The sequence below is a fragment of the Neovison vison genome, chromosome 5, assembly GCF_020171115.1.
Source record: "Neovison vison isolate M4711 chromosome 5, ASM_NN_V1, whole genome shotgun sequence".
Taxonomy (NCBI): Eukaryota; Metazoa; Chordata; class Mammalia; order Carnivora; family Mustelidae; genus Neogale; species Neogale vison.
Window position 1 is genome coordinate 110266114 of NC_058095.1, and position 20510 is coordinate 110286623.

Sequence of the window (20510 nt, forward strand, 5' to 3'; positions counted from 1 at the left end):
GTGACATAGAGTTGGCGTTTTAATTTGAGGCCAAGTCAGAAACTCTGTCTGCAGCTTTGAGTGACCCTTGGAGCAGGAGAACGCATGATCAAAGTCATCCGTAATGTCGATAACGAAGACTCCCAAAGCGGGGAGAGCACAGTCCCCAATCCCTTTTGGGGGGCCTCTCCCTAAGAAAGCAGCTCAGCAGGCTACACAATCTGTAAGTGCTGGGAAGAGCAGATGTTGCTTCCACCTGGACCGGGAGATGGGCACCACTTGTCCTTTACTCTCTGACTCACTCACCCTCGCCATCTCCCTCCCAGAATCTTCCTGCCTTTGCAGGTTCTCTCTCTCTGCAGTGATGTACCATATCGGATTTTGGATTCATTTGATGGCGGGGTTCAGTCCTAGCCGTGTGACCCTGTTCCTTCACCTCTTTGGGGCCACAATTTCCTCACCGGTGACATGAAACTAGCCCAGTGGAGGAGGCTTGTAAATAGTAAAGGAAGGGCCATCTGTACGTGGCACGCAAAAGGCGCACAGAGCTACCCAGCAAACGTTGGTTCCTTCTCCTCTTACAACTTTTCTTTTCCCTTGTAGTCTTTGTGTAAAGAAGAGTGACTATAAATTAGAGAAGAAATCTGTCCCTCTACTTCTGTGGGCGCTCCGCTGAAGTAAATGAGCTTGCTGGAAATGACTCTCCAGTTGGAGGGCAAACTCTCACAGGAGAAAGACACAACCTCCCAAGAGAGGTGGAAAGGGACAAGCAGAGATACCACTGAACAAAATCTTGCTATGACCACTTCTAGTGAGTTGGGATCATGAAGGGTGCAGGTAGGAGGAAGCAGAAGTGTCCCCAGTAGCATGACAAAGTGAAATGCCCCAGATGCCACTGGATAGCTCACTTAAAAATGCAGAACACTAGGGCGCCTAGGTGGCTCAGTGGGTTAAAGCCTCTGCCTTTGGCTCAGGTCATTATCCCAGGGTCCTAGGATTGAGCCCTGTATCGGGTTCTCTCCTCGGCAGAGAACCTGGTTCCCTACTCCTCTCTCTGCCTGCCTCTCTGCCTACTTGTGATCTGTCTGTCAAATAAATTTTAAAAAATTAAAAAATAAGAAAAAATGCGGAAGATGGGGAATTTCATGTCATGCATGTCTTACCACAATTTTAAAAAGATGTGTCACAAGTGATTGCCTGGGGATTTCATTCCAGATTTTTCTTAGAGTCACGCAATTAACTCATTAAGTTAAGGGGAAAAAATCCATTTAGATTTCTTCATTAATGACAACAGTGGCATCCTTAATACAGGTGAACTCACAAAGGAAAAAAGGCACCGTAAACTTGGAAAAGCTGGTAAGAGACTGAAAACTTGTTAAATCCCCCAAATCACGAACCTCTTCTCAGATCCCTTTGAACTAGGATCTTAGGCACACACAATCCCAGTTCATCTTTAAAACGTGGTTTTTGGTTTTCTTTCTGAATGTGTCCTTAGTTCACCCCCGAAGGTAAATTAACCTGCATGAAATTGCAAAGTTATTCAGCAACTGCTTCTCTGATGTCGGGGCTGGAAAACATCAGAGGGCTTCTGGGTTCTCTTGCTACCCAGGCACCCAGTCCCGGGGAACACAGCCTCCTTCCCAAAGAAGGCAGCTTCTCACCTGCCTGAGGGGCTCTGGTAGGCACTGGTAAAATTTCTGTAGTAAAGGTGGCTCGAAGGTTGGTTGTATTAAATTACCGCTTAAAATGGCAGGTGCAGTAAATTATTTAGAGAATCTTCTGCTATAGCATGTGGGCCTTTGTTTTCTTCAAATTAAAAATGAAGGAAAAAAAAAAGCAATTTCAGTGACTCTGCTCAACGCTTTTCAAGCCTGTGGAGTTTCATTACCACCTCTATCCCCAGAAAAAACGCACGTCACTCACAGATCCAGGAGCTGAAACGGGGACGAGCTTTCCAGAGGAGTTCTGGCTCAAGCATGGGGACAGGCTCCTGCAGTTGCAAAAAGGTTTTTGCTGGTTTGGGGACTGAATGAGGCCAGACATTTGAGGCCACTCATTTGCACAGAAAGGGACAGTAAGAACTTCCCAGGAAGAACCTGTTCCTGCCACTGGCTCATAGGCTTTCTGGAAGGGGGAAGGGAAGAGCATTTCTGGAGATGCTGAACATGACGAGCTCTCTGCACCTTTCTCTGAGACTTCACATTCACTTTGCACAGTAACTACAACTCAGCTTCTGGTGCAGGTGGAAAATGGCTCAGAGTGAGAATACAACTTACCGAAGTGAATCCAGATGGTAACATTTGGGACTGGAGGACTCGAGAGCTCTCCCTCCTTCCATCAAACTACCAGCCCCATTCTGTAACCCGCGGAGGAGGTGGTTTTCAGTTCAGGGGGGACTGTATGAGGTAGAAAGCAGCAATTCAGTGCAATGCTGCTAAAACAAAATAAAACAAAACAGCAAGAACCTCCTCAAGGCCAAGTGCTTACTGCTTGTGTTGAGTAATTAATGGGGAGCCATTGAAGGTGTATGAGGAAGGGTGTGCCCATGCCAGATCTTGAGTCTGGAGGGGCAGACTCAAATGGAAGGATTTCGGAAGAATGCCAATGGTGTGGCCGTGAGTTGGCTGCCGGGTTTAGAATTTCTCTGTTTTCTGAGCAGTTAGAATTTCTCCTTTCTGCACATATCCCTTCGTAGGAGGACGCAGAATGGACAGCTGGTCACTAGCTCTGCCAAGCTCTGCCTCCCTGTAGCTGTGTGATTTGGGGCAAATTACTTACCTTCTCTGAGTTTATTTTCCTCTTCTATAAAATGGGGAAAATAATATGCACCTCCTAGGGTTATTGTGAAAGATACGGGAGGGAAAATCCATGTAACACTTGGCAGAGTGTTGCATATTTCTAAGTGACGGGAGCTATTATCACTGTTAGGAATGGACAGTAGTCTTTGCTCTTTCAGTATACCGTGGTGAGCAGGTCTGACCAGAATCGAAACTGCAAAGTAAGTGAAATTAACCTCTGGTCTCTTTCTATCGCTCCCATCTATACCCCCAAGCTCCAAAAACTCATTTGGCTGCAAAATGTGACCTGAAGTCAAGGGAGCATAGCAACAGACTTCATGTTAGTGTGAAATGCATTCATTCTGCTGCTGGGACTTCGCGTGTTTGATGACGGGGCCTCGGCTATGGTGCTCAGGTGTTCGGTCAGTCACTAGTCTAAAAGTGGCTGTGAACGTATTTTAAGGATGAAATTAATCCCTGAAATCAGCTTCCCTTTATTTTTATTTATTTGAATTTTTCCTTTTTAGTAAACTCCACACCACACGTGGGTCTCGAACTCACAACCAGAGATCAAGAGTCACATGCTCTACCGACTGAGCCAGCCAAGTGCTCCTCAGCTGACTTGAAATGAAGATTACTCTCAATAATGTGGGTGGGCTGCCATTAAAAAAAAAAAATCTCAGCCTGGGGGGCCTAAACAACAGAAATTTATTTCTCACGGTTCCGGAGGCTGGAAACCCAAGATCAAGATGCTTTGATCCCTCCTGAAGCCCATCTCCTTGATTCGTAGATGCCTCCCGCTTCCTGTGGCCCCATGAGACCACGTGTATTCCCACCCCCCACCATGTTACTTCCTTTTCGTATAAGGACACAAGTCCTGTTGGATTAGGGCCCCAACTTTGTGATCTCGTTTAACCTGCATTATGTCTTTAGAGACCCTATTTCCAAATAGGGTCTTAGGCCTTAAACATATGCTTTTGGGGAGGACACAATTCAGTCTAGATCAGCCCCACCCAATCCACCAAAAGTTTTAAGAACAAATATTGAGGATTCTTGAAGAAGATGGAATTGTTGCCTCAAAACTACAACACAGAAATTCTGCCTGAGTTTCCAGCCTCCTGTTGCAAATTTTGGACTCACCAGCCCCCCACAATCACATAAACCAATTCCTTAAATCATATCCCTATCTGTCTATCTCATACGTATGTGGTATAGAACATAAAACATATACTAAGGGGCAGGGCTGTGCACACACCTGCCTTCTGGTCCCCCTCAGGCTCTCCAGACTGCTGTCGAGCAGCTGAAAGCCCAGCACCTAAGGACTCAGGGTGGAGTGCTCTGGGACCAGAAAGAATGCGGGGGAATGTTGGTTCTCCAGAGAATTTCACTGAATAGAAGTCCTTAATCAGTAGGGACGGGTCCTTTGAACGTGAGTCCCATTTGAGTCCATGGAAACTCTGTCATGTTATTTCCCTCGATAACACATTTTCTCAGTCTTCAATGATCAGTCCTTCCCACCACCTTCTCTTGCCCCCTGGACTTAAAAATGATCTCAGCTGTGACTCTGAGCTACTAATTAAGTCCGTGGAACACAGTGAGTTTCCTGCTTCCAGCAGTGCTATAGAAATCGACGCTTTTGCTGGTGACTAATCTATCTGAATATATTTATTATTGTCTGAAATGTTAAAGCTTTGAGAACATTCTAAAAACATCCCTTGATAATGAAACATCTCCCCCATGATGGGCCTTTTCATGGTCAGGAGAATGTCTCATACCAAAGGAAAGCTTCCATCTGTGTTAGGCACATCAAAACAAGCCCTCAAAACCAGAATGCATGAACGTGCTTCCATATTTGCATCTGTGGGGACGGGCTGGGTTGTCCCGTAGCAGCAATCTCCCACATTTCCTGAGGGTGCCCAGTAAATGTCTGGTGAATGAACAAAGATCGTCCTCTCTCCCCGCTCCCTTCCATGCTGGATTGTGTTTTGAATGAAGGGGAATCATTCCTTGCCTACAGGGAGCCCCCCTTAGGTCTTGTGAGAAAAGTGTGGTGACCTGTTTAGGATAGCGTCCAAAAGAACTCCCACTGGGATGACCACTCAGGCACTGACTTTGCCAATGGAAGAGCCAGCCCTGCTCTACTCTGGCAATCGGTGGCCAAGGTGGGAAACGATTTCTTCTGTGCAAACATCTCTCTCTGGCAGCAGTTCAAGGGGCTGAAATTTCACCATTAGGAGCAGTATGGGGTGGGGGGCTGACACTCACCTCTCCGTGTGTGGGAGCGGACACGTGAAAACGTTCAGAGGCGAATGGCTGATTCCAGTCCTCGCAGGGAGAGGACACTGCATAAAGAGCAGAGATGGTGAGCAACTCGAGGAGCTGGGGAATGGGAGGAGAGGTCTAAGCACAGGGCAGGAGGGGTGGGCTGTGAGGGTCCGAGCGTCCGGAGGACAGGTGTGAGCTTGTGCCTGGGTGAGAGATAAATGGGCACTCTCCGGAAGACATGAGGTTTCCTGATTAATGGTGCATCTCCCCCATGAAGCCAGTGCAGCCCTGGGCCAAACCCATGAGCCAGTGAGGCAAGGGAGCGCAGCCTGGAGAGGCAGAGGACTTGGGAAGAGTGCCTAAGGTGGGAAAAGTGGTCAGGCTTTGGAGACCGACCGACCTAAGGTTCAAATTCCAGCTCCAGCATAGCCCTTGCTACACACGTGTTCTCTGCTGTCTTTGAACCTCAGTCCTTCTCTAAGTGGGATTTACTACATCTCACAAGGCTGATGTGATGACAAGAGAAAGAGGGGCACCTGGGTGGCTCTGCCGGTCAAGCATCTGCCTTCGACTCAGGTCATGGTCTCAGGGTCCTGGGATCGAGTCCCACATTGGGCTCCCAGCTCAGTGGGGAGCCTGCTTCTCCCTCTGCCTGGGCTCCTCCCCCTGCCTGTGCTCTCTTGCTTTCCCTCTCTCTGTGTCAAATAAATAAATAAAATCTTTAAAAAAAGGATTTAGGAGAAAGCACTTCTAACGTGGTAAAGTGCTGTGCTCTAGGCATGGCAGGTGACAAGTGCTCAGTGATGTGAGCATCCTTTTATCCCTTTTTCTGCCCCGATTTCCTCCAGGCTCACCTACACACACACACACACAGAGAGAGAGAGAGAGAGAGAGAGAGAGAGCGCGCGCAATAGAAAATTCTTAGTCTTATAAAAGGACCATTCTTACCTTAGGGTCTTCAGACATGTTTTCCAACTTTGTGGGTCATGGTCCACAGTCAGAGATAGATCTGAACAGAACCACATGTGGGCTGGTGGGGGAGGGGAGGACGGGCAGAAACACGGACCTCCACCCCATCACATAGAACACGCAGGAATCACAAACCCAACAGCCCTCTCCCATGTGCCAGCGAGACTCCTCCACAGATGTGCCAATGAAATGAAGGAGACGGTTCATAGTGGCACTGTTTGTAAACACCCAATCTGGAACCATCCCCAGGTCCACCAGCCCTAGGCTGGTGCACACATTGTGACGCAATCACAGGAAGAAATGCACACACCAGCAGGACAAAATCTCAAGAACACAGCCTTGAGGGGAAGAAGCAAATCCCCGGAGAACTGTTAGGAAGAGCTCAGAGGCAGACTACGCTACACTCTATTTTTCCTGATGGGTACGTAGAGGGTAAAATTCTACCCAAAGTCAGGGGATAATTATCATACAAGTCAGGATAGCTGATGCATCTAGGGGAAGGAGAGGATGAGGTGAGGAGGGTCAGAGAGCAGGTTTCCAAGGTCTCAGCTCTGTCCCAGCTCCCCACCATAGTGTTGGAAATGCAGGGGATTTCCTAGTCTTTAAAATAGAAATGGTATACATGTTGCTAGGAGTTTAACAGTATTTACAATTAAAATAAAGGTTAAAAAATAAACGGAAATACATTAACGCCACACACCAGTACACACATTTACATATCTGTGTGTGTCTGTGTGTGTTTATACTAAAATGAAAATTTCACAAAGAAATCAACCTTTATTACATGAGCTGTACCCCTGTATGTCTCTTCCAGTCTATTTGGTTCAATTCCATTTTTTAATGCAGTTGTAACCTACTAAACTGATTTCAGAAGCCCCTAGCGGATCACGACCCATAATTTAAGAACACTGCCTCAGACCGATGATAAATACCAACATTCCCCCTAGCCTAGATGAGCAAAGCTATTTGAAATATTTGGCAAAGCCTAATATGGCAAAGACAGAGCTTGCTCTCAGAAGGGATTTACTGCTTTTGATCAGCCATTTGCATGTCAATGGCAGAGCTCTTCCTCTGGGAAGCCTGTCTGGTAAGTGATTGCGGGTTATGGTGGAGGAATGGGGCACCCTTGTCGTCTGATTCAAACAGCCCAGGAAGAAGACCGCTGAATGCAACAGTTTGGGGGCTGCGTCTCTGGAGTGCAATAACAGTGTTTCCAGGAGACAAACCGAAGTGTATCATCAGGAAATATACAAGGGAAGCCACTTACTGATGCAGCCGGGAGTGAGAATTGCTGCAGGCGCACCTAAAGGACAGGACCGCTGAGATGAAAATGGAGCATAACAGGGCATCCCATGGAAGACCATTTTGTCCTGTCGCAGTTGGCAAATTATGTGGAGGGAGCAGCTTGTGGATGAGAGAGCTGCTCGCTGGCCAGATCACAGAGCAGCAGTAGGAACAATCAATAGACAACCAGTGAACACTCCTTTAGTGTCCAAATTACTCAGAATGTTCCTCTCCAGTGCTACAGTGTTAGTCCTGCTTTTAAGATTCAGCATGACCCTGGGCAGAGCCAACTTTCACAACTCAGGTCCATGTGAATCATGCATTTGCTCTAAGAGACCACACACCTGCTTGGATGGCCTCATGCTCTTCAGGACCCCTGAAAGGGATCTGGCCTCTGGCTTTCTTGCAGTCTCCTAAGTTCAGCAGATGGTTACTCTCTCACAGACTCTAGAACCCAGACTGGAGTGGGAGCCAATGGGATGCTGTCTCCGAGGCTCCCAGTCCGTCTAGCAAAACCTCATATGGCTATTTCCGATACCTCTACCATGAGTTAGTCTCAGGTCCTTCTCCAGGGAGTGACCAGAGTTGGGTAGACTCTGGGTGCATGTAAGTTCTCTGGGACATTCTGTTCCAGCCTTGAAAAGGCAAATTGGATGGAACATCCAGGCGCTACCATGGGAGAAGTCAGAGTTAACTGATGCCCTGTCCCTGCCCTGAATCAAAGAAGGCCAGGCAGGCAGGCTGGGAGATAGGCTCAGAACTTTCGACGTCAGCTGCCAAGAGACAAGGGAACCATCTGGGCTGTAGAAGGTCTCTGTCATGGTGATGTCAGGGTGGTCGGAGTCCTGCCTAATCACAGGGGCAGTTTGCAGTAAGACAAGGGCAGGAATGAGAGAAAATGAGAATGGAGAAATGACCGAACTCTGATGTTCCTCTCTTTTCTTGACAATCACTGAAAATTTAGAACCAGAACAATAAATCTTAAGTTCCTAGACCCTTTTCATCCCAGTGCTTCTCTTCCTAAGTAGGAGGGAGAGATGTTCTGCAACATTATCGGCCCTCTGTGAACCTCATATTCTCTTCGGTGCAGAAGAGACCATCCCTGGGTGCAGCTGGCCCATAGGCACTCAGAGCCTTCCTTGTGCATCAGGGTATATTGCAAGGCAGGAAATCAGGAACCTTCTGTCATTTGAAAGAATCCAGGAGGGAGATCTGCTGAGATGACTTGAAAGGTGTCTCCTTCATCCCCAGAAAACTTTTTTTTTCATCCCCGGAAATCTATTAATGCTTCTTGGTTTGCGTTGTGGATAGAAGGTTCCAATATTGCAGGTGTGTGTGTATGTGTGTGTGTCTACATCCGTTTGTGTGCACATGTGTCCACAAACTGGAGACAGAATAAGCTTCTGTGAAAGACCAGAAAGGAATGGAAACACAGTCCGTTAAGCAAATATTGACACAATCAGGAGCCAGGTACCACCGCGGGTTTTAGATCAGGGGGCTTTCTCTCCCTAATAGCAGGGGCTCTTGGTTCTTAGCCCAGCCTCTTGGTCAGTAATGCCTGCTTCTAACCTGCTTTATATAAAAGACTTATATATACATTTTAGGTAGCTCCTTAAAGGAAAATCAAGGTCTGAGAAGCTTTCTGAAACAAAGACAATGATTCACAGGAATTTCACTGTTCTTGATGATACCAGAAATTAAGCTGCAGTAGATTTTTCGGATCCTACTTGTAAATGCGTCCAGAGGGTAATTAGCCATGAGCACATCCAATAACTCTAATAATTGAATAATAAATAAGCATCGAGTCAGCACAGACCGTGTGTGAGGGAGCGAGGCCAACAGGCTGAGCAGCACCTCGCGGAGTGGCACTGAGGCAGGCTGATCCCGATGGAAGAGGAAATATTAGCACAACCCTCTGTAGATTTCCTGACCTTGGCACTGGTCCAGGACAACGCAGCTGCACACAAACTCCTAAAGGCGCACCTCGCACACGCCACTGACCTCCTTGCCACTCTAAATGAGCCTGCTGAGCACGTGGCGGTTTTAGCGGGGGCTGAAGACAGCTGCTGGCAGGTGCGGGCCAATTGCCTGGAATACTTAGACCATCACAAAATTGGATGGATTCTGACTTCAGCATCAATCAACCTCTTCCCTGGGTTAAAAAAAAAAAAAAAAGTGCATGTGTGAGTCTGTGTGTGTGTGTGGCAGGGGAGTGGAATTAGGGTACTGAGTTAGAAGAATTAACATAATGGAAGGAAATGAGGAGCTACACAGAGTGCACGAATTCATTGCCATATATAACTCATTCCTGGAAAATTGTTTTTTCCTTTATGATTCCTGGCAGTGATTTGGGGCATGTCTGAGGCTCCATTTAAACCCGGAGTAAGTAAGGGAGAGGAGAGTGGAGCTCCTTCAGTAAAGAGAGATCTACAGGCAGCCTACAGTTGGGAAGGCATGGCTGGTACGTGCGTGAGCTGGAACACGTCATTCACACGTGTCAGGGGAGCTCAAGGAGACGACACTACCTAATTACAGCGCCAGCCTCCCTCTCCCAGGAGCTTCCCTCAGGGACACCTTTAATAGAAACACCCTAATAATGGCCCCTTTAATAGAAACACCTGGAGCTTGCCTGTGCCCACGCTCCTTTGGAGCCTATGAGAGGGAAAGAGGCACAGTGTCAGCAAATAGTTGTACATTCTATTAATGTTGTTAGCATGTCCTTCAAAGTAGTGACAAAGCACCAGGCGATCATTAGAAATGGAAGATGTCGTCTCTGTTTCAGTCCACAATGTAAAACTCAACCAGGAAAACGGTTCTTTGGACAGGCATATATTGACCTAACACTTTCCTGTATTCATTTTACACACTTAGCATAGTGCTCTGTACACAGGGCTTTAGGTAAAGGTTGTGGCTGATGATTGGAGGAGGAGGGAGAGAAGGGGGAAGGGAAGGAGGAGATAACAATGATGATGTCTTGGAATGGCTTGATGCAATCTTCTGCAAAAGGGATGGATTACATTATCTATGTTGTGTCTTGTCATCTATGAAAAAAACACCTTGCTGGTCAGTCCCAAAATTCCGTGAGTATTGTGCCTCTCAGTGTTGTGCAAGTAAAACTGGGCTGCTTTTATGAACCCATATAATAGGTTTTAGATTAAACTAAGCCTGTTTCACCATTAGACAGCTTGTTAACAGTGGAGGGAGCATGGTGGGCAGAGAAATACTGACTAGGCAGAGCCCCTGGTGGAGAACAGGTCCTTGAATATCAAGTCCACTGGCTTCATTGCTAAATTCACCTTTTCTACTAAGAGGCGAAGAGTAAGAAAGCATCAAAACAGTGACAGCAGGGATAGAAGAGCCCACTCCTTCCTTGAGAAGGGAGACTCACACACCCTTAAACCATCAGGAGATTGGGAATCAGCTTCCCCCCCACCCCCAAGAGGTACAACTTCTTGTTCTCTCTGCCAGTGGAAATGAGCAAGTTTTGAGTGTCTATGGTTTATTCATCCCTTCATTTATTTGTTCATTCAACAGACCTTTTTTTTTTTTTTTTTTTTTTTTTACTGAATCTGCTAGGTACTGTACATGATCGATGCCAAGCCAACCAAGAAACCATCAGGGCCCTCAAGGAGCCTGTAACCTAGAAGAGTCTAAGAAGTATCCATATGTTCCTATAGCACAAGGCTGGGTGAAAGGAATGTCTTGAGAGAGACGCAGTGAAGGCTAGTAGGTGGTAGAGATATGGCAGAAGGACAATCTACCATCTCCATCGTTGCAGGAGAGTGGAGACAGGAGAGGGGCCCATCAGAAGAGATCAGGCACATTCAGGGTGGTATGGCCATAGACGAGAGTGTCCCATCAGTAAGCAGAATCCTGTCTGCCATGGCAGGTACAAGGGCAGTCTGTTGGCCTTCCCTACCTACAACCACCTCGTCCCTCATCTAGACTCACTATTTGTACCCTCTTAAAGAAACAAGAGTGACTTGGGGCCTTCGGCTTTGTGTTTCAGGATCTAGAAGTGTGAGACTACTCCAAGTGGTCTTAACATCTGTGCAGTCAGAAGACAAAAATCCCTGATCACAGACCAAAAGCCCAAAGGAAGGACAGGGTAACCCGACTCCATGCTGACATTTCTGCATTGTCCAACCTGCAAAGTGTTTTCTAGGTTACCTACACTATGGGCACTCAGGGCGAAATGTCCCCGTGTTATCAAGAAATAGCAGCATTTCAAGCCCTGTCATTACACACACTAAAAATATCAGATCTCATGATCTGCCAAAAGGAAGAAGAATATCAACCTTCCTTGCAGGAATACACACCCACTTGTCAAGGTTTCACAGTGTTACCTTTGTTTATCTTCCTCACTTCAGGTTTTTACATTAAAACCCCAGAATCTTCTTGATGAATTCATGTCAGCAAACCTCAAAGAATCACAGTCTTTATAATAATATGAGGACCAGGGTCTCTTTATGGGCACCAGATACATGGCTCTTCACCTTGGAATGGCTCATGATCCGGACTCTTCAGAAAGAGCTGTCTGGGGGCGCCTGGGTGGCTCAGTGGGTTAAGCCTCTGCCTTCAGCTCAGGTCATGATCTCAGGGTCCTGGGATCAAGCCCCGCATCAGGCTCTCTGCTCAGCAGGGAGCCCACTTCCACCTCTCTCTGCCTGCCTCTCTGCCTACTTGTGATCTCTGTCTATCAAATAAATAAATAAAATCTTAAAAAGAAAGAAAGAAAGAGCTGTCCGGTGTTAGTGTCTGCTAAGAGTTTCTTTTTTACGGAAGAAAGGAAATCAATCTGCGGGGTTACCATCAACACTGATGTCAAAATGCCAGTTGGAAGTTGAAAAATAACAGAAAAAATGCCAAGAACAATTTTCCTTCCCAGATGTCCTGATGGTTCTCAAGAATACACAGAACTCCCCCTTCCAATCAAAAGTATGGGCTGGCCGCAGAGAGGTAAATAATCCTAGGAAGGATTTTTTATTTTTTCAGGTATACAAGAAATCCCATGTTCAGTATAGAAAAAAATAGAAAACACAGATACATAGAAAGAAATAAAAACAGTCAACCGAATTTCTACTGTCCAGTGAAAATCACTATAAATATTCTGGTGTATATTTATCACAGTAGACTGAATGTTTGTGTCCCTCTGACCCCCACCCAAAGTCACCTGTTGAAATCCTGACCTCCAGTGATGAGGAGGTAGGGCCTTTGGGAAATGATAAGGCCATGAGACTGGAACCCTTATGAATGGGATGAGCGCCCTTACAAGAGAGCCCCTGGAGAACTCTCTCCTCCCTTCCTCCCTATGAGGACGGACAGGAAAGACTGCCATCCAGAAGTCAGAGAGTGGATCCTTACTAGATACTGAAGGTACTCTTGCCTTGATCTTGGACTTCCCGGGTTTCAGAACCAGGCAAAATACATACATGTTCTTTATAAGTCACTTTTTCTATGGAATTCTATATAGCAACCCAAACCATTAAGACAGCCACCAAAACTTGTTCATTTCAAAACTTTGTGTGTGTTTTATTTTTTTAACAGAATTCATCCTATATTTAATATTAGTGACCTACTTGTCTCTTCATAGGTCATGAATATCTTCCTATGGTTATGTGCGTGCGCACACACGCATCGTTTTATTATCTCTAACGGTTCAGTAACTCTATTCTCAAAATGAACTGTAATTCAGTCCTGTATACTACTGGACATTTAGGTTACTGGCAACTTTTTGCTCTCAAAAGACCATGATGAGTATCTCTGTAAGAGATGCATACTTGTCTGTTACTTTCTTAGCATAAACTCATTAGAGTAAATTGCTAGGTACCCTTACTGAAAACACGTTACTACGTATTTTCAAACAGTCCTCCAGGATACTGTACTGACTTACACTTTTAGTCACAGTATCTAAGAGAGCCTCTTCCCCTAGACCCATGAAGGGCACCTCTGATAATCCTATGTGCCCTCTTTGCCCTTGGACTCCCACCGCGGACACACTCCTTTCCCGACAGCAGCTGACAGAAAGGGCTCTGTACCAGGCGTGTGCTCCAGACAAAGAAAGACGGGCAGGAAGCCATGAAGTGGAAGGATAATGGAGAGGCGCTGTCAAGACATAGTGAAACTTTGCTCTGGAGAAAGAGAAAGAAAGAAAGAAAGAAAGAAAGAAAGAAAGAAAGAAAGAAAGGGAGGGAGGGTGGAAGGAAGGAAGGAAGAAAGAGGGAGGGAGGGAGGAAGGAAGGAAGGAAGGAAAAGAAAAGAAGAGAGTAAGATGTCAGCCTTAGAATTATGTCGTTCAGTTCTTTCCTTCCTTTCTATTTTAAAAGAAGCAATGCTTTCTGTTTAGCACGGCTCTTCTGAAAAAGTTAGACTACCCCAGCAAGGTTCTAGCTTCCAACCCTTTTCCCAGATTCGAGGACAGTTAACATCTGTGTGCTTTTTCATAGACGATCAGAGCAAATCCTCCCCGATACTGCATGACTTAGGGCAGGTACCATCATCCCCTTCGCTTTGGTTTAGGACTGTCGAACCTCTGGTCCCTCAGGCTCCCCCAGCTCCCTAAATATTCTTCTCTTTCACTTACCATGTAAGACATTGGAATAAATACACATGAGCCCCAGGATGTGCAGTAAAAATTGCCCTTTTTTACAGGATTCCTGCTATCAACTTTGGTCACACTTTGACCTTCTCCTAATGAAGGGGACAGCCCAAATAAACCCTGAGATCTGGTCCCAGCTCTCTGGCAGATGTCATGACATTGACTGCGTTAATGGGACCCTATTCATTGTATGAGTGACTCTCGGGGTCATGGTTACTCATTTCTGAGGAGATACCAAAGTTTGGACAGTGCTCTAAGGGCCCTGTGGTGGCTGATTTTTCTGTCAACTTGGCAAGACCATGATACTCAGCTATTTTTAAAGTAGTTTTGTTTTTTGTTTTTTTTTTTCCCAATGAGCTAACATTTAGTATCAGCAGAGCTGGAGGGAAGCAAATTACTCTCCGTAAGGGAGGCAGGCGTCATCCAATCATTTGAAGGGCTTCATTGGAAAAAACTGACCTCCCCCGAAGATGAGGAAATTCTGCCTCCAGACTGCCTTTGGACTTGAACTGCAGCATCAAATCTTCCCCGTACCCACACAGGCTGCTCGTGTGCCCTGCAGATTCTGAGCTTACCAGTCTCCAAAACTGTGTGAGCCAATTGCTTCAAATAAACTCACTCCAATTCTCTCTCCTAGACAGATAGACGGACATATTGATGATATAGATATAGTTACAGACCCCCGTTGGTTCTATTTCTTTGGATAATCTTCATAGAGGCCCATCATGAACTTGGGACAGAGCTTTCTGGTCAGGGTTTTTCCCTTATCTACTATCACTTCCAAATCCAAGAAGCAAGCATAGGTGAACTCCATACCTTCCCACTTTTCTAAGACGAGTTGAAATGACAAGGATAAGAATAGTAATGTCCTAATTGCTGTGCCAAATTCACAGCCCAACCCCAGGAGGTTGGCCTATGAGTCCACGTTGGCAGAAGAGGAAGATGAGGCCTGGGAAGGGTAGACTGAGCTACCAGCTGCTAACCTTGTAAATGTGACCCCGCTAAGGAGTCTGAGCAGCTCCAGGTGGCAGGCCTGGGTCCTGATCCAGGTTCACCTGACTTGCCTGACTTCCAAGTTTAGGCTTTGACCTATCTAAGCCACGTTGCCTTGTTACGTAAGTGGTTTGGTATTTGAAAAAAGGTTCAGTCCCCAATGGCCATGAGCAGGACTCTAAATTCAATTCTCTTGACTTCTGAGCATGTGAAAAACCACCCAAAGACTGTTCCAGGTTCTGAACATGCAAAATGTGGTTCAGGCAGGAGGGAGAGCGTTTGCCAGAGCCGTGGATCAGAGCTGTCAGTTTCTCCACCTGGAGAAGGACTGAGATGCTCAACGTCTCCCACTGACTGTTTCTGAACCTCTGTCTTCATGACCAGCTCTGATCTCACTTGAAGGCTCATTATATGCAGAGCTGGGCTCCTGACTCAGCTCTTCCCCTGGCTCCCAGTGTCCCTATGGGGGCTGCCTTCTGGCAAGGTAGCCTGTTGGCTGCACAACCCATTGGCTGAAAATATCTCTAGCACATTCCCCAGACCTGCTGTTCTCTCTCTGTTCACTGCCACACTCTCCTTCCTTCATCCTCTTCCTTGGCAGCTAAAATGAACTAGAGTCAGGAGCCAAGGGGAGGAAAAGAAGAGGAGGAGGACCAAGACTACTCCTTTCCTCTCTTCTTCCCTCTCAAGTCCAGACACAGTAAAAACCGAATAAGCATCTTTCAGCTTCCTGAATAGACGCTACAGCAACTGTCACAAGAAAACGTCAATGTGTTTTCACACTCAAGGGGATAGAGCTGTAAGAAAGCCCTGTCTACCGCTGTTTGGAGCCATGGAAGGGAAGAAGACAATATGACAACAGACGCTGGACTGCTGTTTGAGTCTAGGCAGATTATAATATGAAAAACACCATTTGCCTTTCACTGGTGACGTTTCACGTGTTATGGAAGTATGTTCACCCTGAAAATATTCAATATTTTATAGCCTTCTTTCCTCTTTTCCTAGGAAGGATTTACAGAATCATTCTGCTTCTTCATTTCTACGGTTTTCCCCCTCCCCCACCGTCCGCCACGACAGAGGCAGCTGCTGTTGCCTTGGCAACATTACAGAATAAACTTGTTGCTTTTGGACCATCTGTACCCAACCTGAGCTCTGCTGAAGCGGTTTGTTTCCTTTTCCTGTTTGTCATCCGCCAAAAGTCAGGCTTCGTGTGTAGATGCTGAGCTTCCTGAGCAGTGCTGTGAGAGCTGACTGAACTTCTCAGATGTTCTAGGAGAACTAGCTCAAAGTTTAAAAGGCTGATTCATTCCTTGATTCATTCCTTTGGATTCAGGTCTTTCCATAGGACCCTTGGTAAAATATATGCCTGCAACCAGGGACACAGGATCCACCAATACATTACAGTCCAATGGGATCAGTGCATGTTCTTGTAAACAGAATCTCAATGGACAGAATCACAGGACCGCCATGGGAAAAAACAAATGCTTCATAATGATACGCACTTTTTCCTGACTATAGACATATTTTCACTAATTCATCTATTTGTCCTCCTCCAAAAGAGCGATAATGTAGTGATCGTAAAATAGTATTTGGATCTTAAACCATCAGATTGGGCAAATACAGAACAAGACTGAAATATTACCAACAATCCTGCTGCCCACGGACACCGTTACTATTTTTTACATTTTTTTCTTTTGTACTGTATGTTTCTTTAAAAATAATAATAAATTTATTTTATAAATACAATTCTATATCCTGATTTTCCTAATTCAACATACATTGGGCCTTTTCACATGTTATAAAAATTAATTGAAACCTGATTTCTCTCTCCCTCCCTCCTCTCTCTCTCTCTCTGACTTTGCAATATACTTATTATTTGTTAAAGAACCCAGTCATTTTTCCTACAACATCGATATTGCTAATTAGATCCCCATGATGTCATTTATCCTGTACCTCTGTCCCCCGTATTTCCTAATAATTGGTAGCTAAGTCTAGAAGTTCGGTCAGATGCACATTTGTTATTTGGCCAGAATGCTCTCCGGGCAGTGCTGTAGACCTCCCAGGTGACGCCCAGGACCTGGCTGTCTTTCTGTGATGTGAGCAGAGATACTCAATGCCCAGATCCATTACGTCATTAGGAATTTCAAAAAAGTATATTCTCATTTTACCATTATTTCTTCATTTGTGAACTAGAGTACTTTTAGGGTATCATTCATAGAAGAAAGGCAAGATAAAGGTCTAATTTATTCCTTGAATGCACTGGTTATCAAAATAAATGAATTAAGTGCCAAGCATGATCCAAAGGGAATGTATTAGTTTTTCTAATATCACTATGAATGCATGGATTTAAACATATTTGTCGTGATTTAATCCTTTATAGTTATTATTCTTAATGATGCCTTAATTGTCCATCTTTGGCCAGCAGGGGCCTCTTTGCATTGTTTTCTGAATCCTTAGGAAGACCCTAGCATTTTTTTCTAGTATTTTCTTTTTTCATTACATCCTTACTTTCTGGTGTGATAAGATGTTCTAGGCTCATCTTAAACATTATCTGCTCCAGATCTGGAATTTGACATTTTTTCAAAAAGATCTAGTTTGTTTTTAAGTGGGAAAATTTATATAGAAGCTGTGATCTGGGTTTTAAAGTACTCATTTTTCAAAGGCTCTCTGTGGACAGAATTAAGAAACTTTGCTTTTGCTCTCCTTTTGCTCCTCCTCTTCCTCCTTTCCTCTGCCTGCTCCTTAACATAAAATGTACCATTGCGATTATTGGCATTTGAATTCAAGATTACAGTATTTTTTTTACCTCATCAATTTTTTTAAAGGTATTATTTTATTTATTTGACAGAAGAAATCACAAGTAGGCAGAGAGGCAGGCAGAGAGAGAGAGGGAAGCAGGCTCCCTGCCAAGCAGAGAGCCTGATGTGGGACTCGATCCCAGGACCCTGAGATCATGACCTGAGCCGAGGGCAGAGGCTTTAACTCACTGAGCCACCCAGGCGCCCAACCTCATCAATCTTAAACCCATGGCTCCTGTCTCTTACCCCATCAACCCCAACATAATTACTGGTTTGCTTTGTCAACAATACACACACTTCAAAATTACCCCAAACGTAATGGTGCAAAGCCACCAAACACACTGAGTGATGTCATAGTGTCTACGAAGTGGCAAATCAGAAGCAGCTTGGCTGCATGGTTCCTGAGTCAGAGTCTCTCATAAGATTGCAGACAAAATGTTAGCCAGGGCTGCCGTCATCTGAAGGCATGACTGGGTCTGGGAGATCTGTTTCCAAGGGGGTCTATGTAAATGGCTACCAAAAGACTGAACATTGGCAGAAGACTTGGTTGCTCTCAGAGGGCTATTAGAGAGTCCTCATGACATGAATTCTAGCTTCCTCCAAAGTGAGTATTCAAGATGGCAATGCCTTTGATGATCTAGTCTCAAAAATCACACTCTATCTTGTCTATCATGTTCTGTAACTACAAGTGAATTACCATGTCTGCTCATATTCAAGGGGGAGGGCAATTAATCTCCATGCATTGAAAGGGCAGTGTCAAAATACGTGCTGGCATATTTCTTTCTACTCTCTGGCTTATTGATTTGCATTGTAAATGAAAAATACACATACCTTTCCAAAGATGCCCTGAAATCATGGGGCAAAGGTGCCCCATGATCTTGAATTCAGGATCTTGTTAACTAAATCAGGTCTTGGTGTGGAGATGCCTCAGGATTCCTAGAGTAGAGCTCCTTGAGTGTGGTTTCTCAAAACCTAAAGACCTAGGATCCAAAAAGAAAAGTTATTTTCTACCTTATCATACATACTCACACTTAACATACAATACACACAACATACAGTAGTGGGACAGGCATAGGATAACTACTTGGGACCACCCTCCCAACACACACACACACATTTTATTTATTTTTAAATTTTTCTCTCTTTTTCTTTTTAAGATTTTATTCATTTATTTGAGAGAGAGAAAGAGAGTAGGGGAGGGGCAGAGGAGAGGGATATGCAGGCTCCCTGCTTGGAAGCCTGATGTGGGGCTCAATCCCAAGACCTTGGGACCATGACCTGAGCCAAAGGCAGACCCTTAGCCAACTGAGCCACCAAGGGACCCTATTCTTTCACTTTTAAAGCATAAATAACAAATACAACCCCCCCCCAAGATAAACACTTGCATGTTAGGCACAAAAGTCTTCATGTTTTTTTAAAAAGATTTTATTTATGCCAAAATTAAATAAAAAATAAACTTAAAAAAAGATTTTGTTTATTTATTTTGACAGAGAGAGATCACAAGTAGGCAGAGAGGCAGGCGGGGGGAGGGGGCGGGAAGCAGACTCCCTGCTGAGCAGAGAGCCTGATGCGGGGCTTGATCCCAGGACCCTGAGACCGTGACCTGAGCCAAAGGCAGAGGCTTAACCCACTAAGCCACCCAGGTGCCCCTCTTCACATTTTTTTAAATCTATTAATACCACCTGAATTCACTCCATAACAGTATTTGGAGATAACTGTCATTTCCTTTTAAGGCTAATGGCCACCATTATATAGAGAAATAGATTTTATGCAACCAATCCCTTACAGAGGGATAATGTGGAAGTTTCTAGACTTTAAGTATTATAAATAGTGCTGCAATGAATAACTTTATGCATATGTCTTTCTAAATTTTTTCCAGAAACTTATTTTTATAGCCATAATTTATTCCATGTTTTGAATAGATGTATCTTAAAATATTTAAGGATACTTCCATTGTGGACACATAGGTTTTCTCTATTGATTCCACTGGTATAAGCAGTACAACAATGAATATGCTTGGAATGAAGCCATTGTTGACATTTCTGCTTATAGCACAGGAACAGACCCCCACAAATTTAGTTAATAAGTCAAAGTTTATGAATCTCTTCAGGCATCGATACATATTGTCAAATTGTTTTCAAGGAAAGGACACAACAAGTTTACCCTCTCTGAGTTGGTAAGTTCCAGTATCTAGCACTGAAGAAGTCTAGGCTTCAAGTCCTACCTTTACCACTTACTAGTTGAATAACCCTGGACAAGTTCATTTTCCTGAGTCATGGCTTCCTTGTCTGGAAATAAAGAAAATAATGCTTATCTCATGGGTTTGCCATGAAGAGCAAAATAAGACATAAGGTTATGGATACACTTGCACACAGAAGCTGAGTATTTAGCATAGAGCTTGACATACTCCAAGCATGTATATGTTTGTTACTATTGGTCTTATCGCCAGTAGATAAGAATGTCCGTCTCACAGAAGATTCATCAATACTGCATAGTATTGTTTAAAAATAAAAAGTGCCAATTTGATAAGCAAATGACGCTATCTTGTTTTAATTGATGTTTCTTAGAATTCTACTTCTAGTAAACATTTTTCATCTATTAATATTTTTATTTCTGGGGTGCTTGGGGGGCTCAGTCAGTTAAGCATCTAGGTCTTGGTTTTGGCTCAGTCATAATCTCAGGGTTGTGGGATCAAGCCCTGGGTTGGGTTCCACACACAGTGTGGCATCTACCTGAGATGTTCTCCCTTTCCCTCTCCCTCCCCATCTGCTCCTCTCCCCCTTCACACCCTCTCCATCTAAAATAAATAAATGAAATCATTAGAAAAATATTTTTATTTCTTCTCAT

The 20510-nt window shown here is 44.7% G+C and overlaps 1 long non-coding RNA gene across 1 annotated transcript; it reads right to left on the reverse strand.

The window, feature by feature from the left end:
• Positions 1 to 2300: 2300 nt before the first annotated feature.
• Positions 2301 to 18538, reverse strand: LOC122907854. Its single transcript, XR_006384768.1, has 3 exons — positions 18495 to 18538; positions 5022 to 5098; positions 2301 to 2375 (listed from the first exon to the last, which is right to left on the reverse strand). It is a non-coding gene; the product is annotated as an uncharacterized LOC122907854 (long non-coding RNA).
• Positions 18539 to 20510: the final 1972 nt, after the last annotated feature.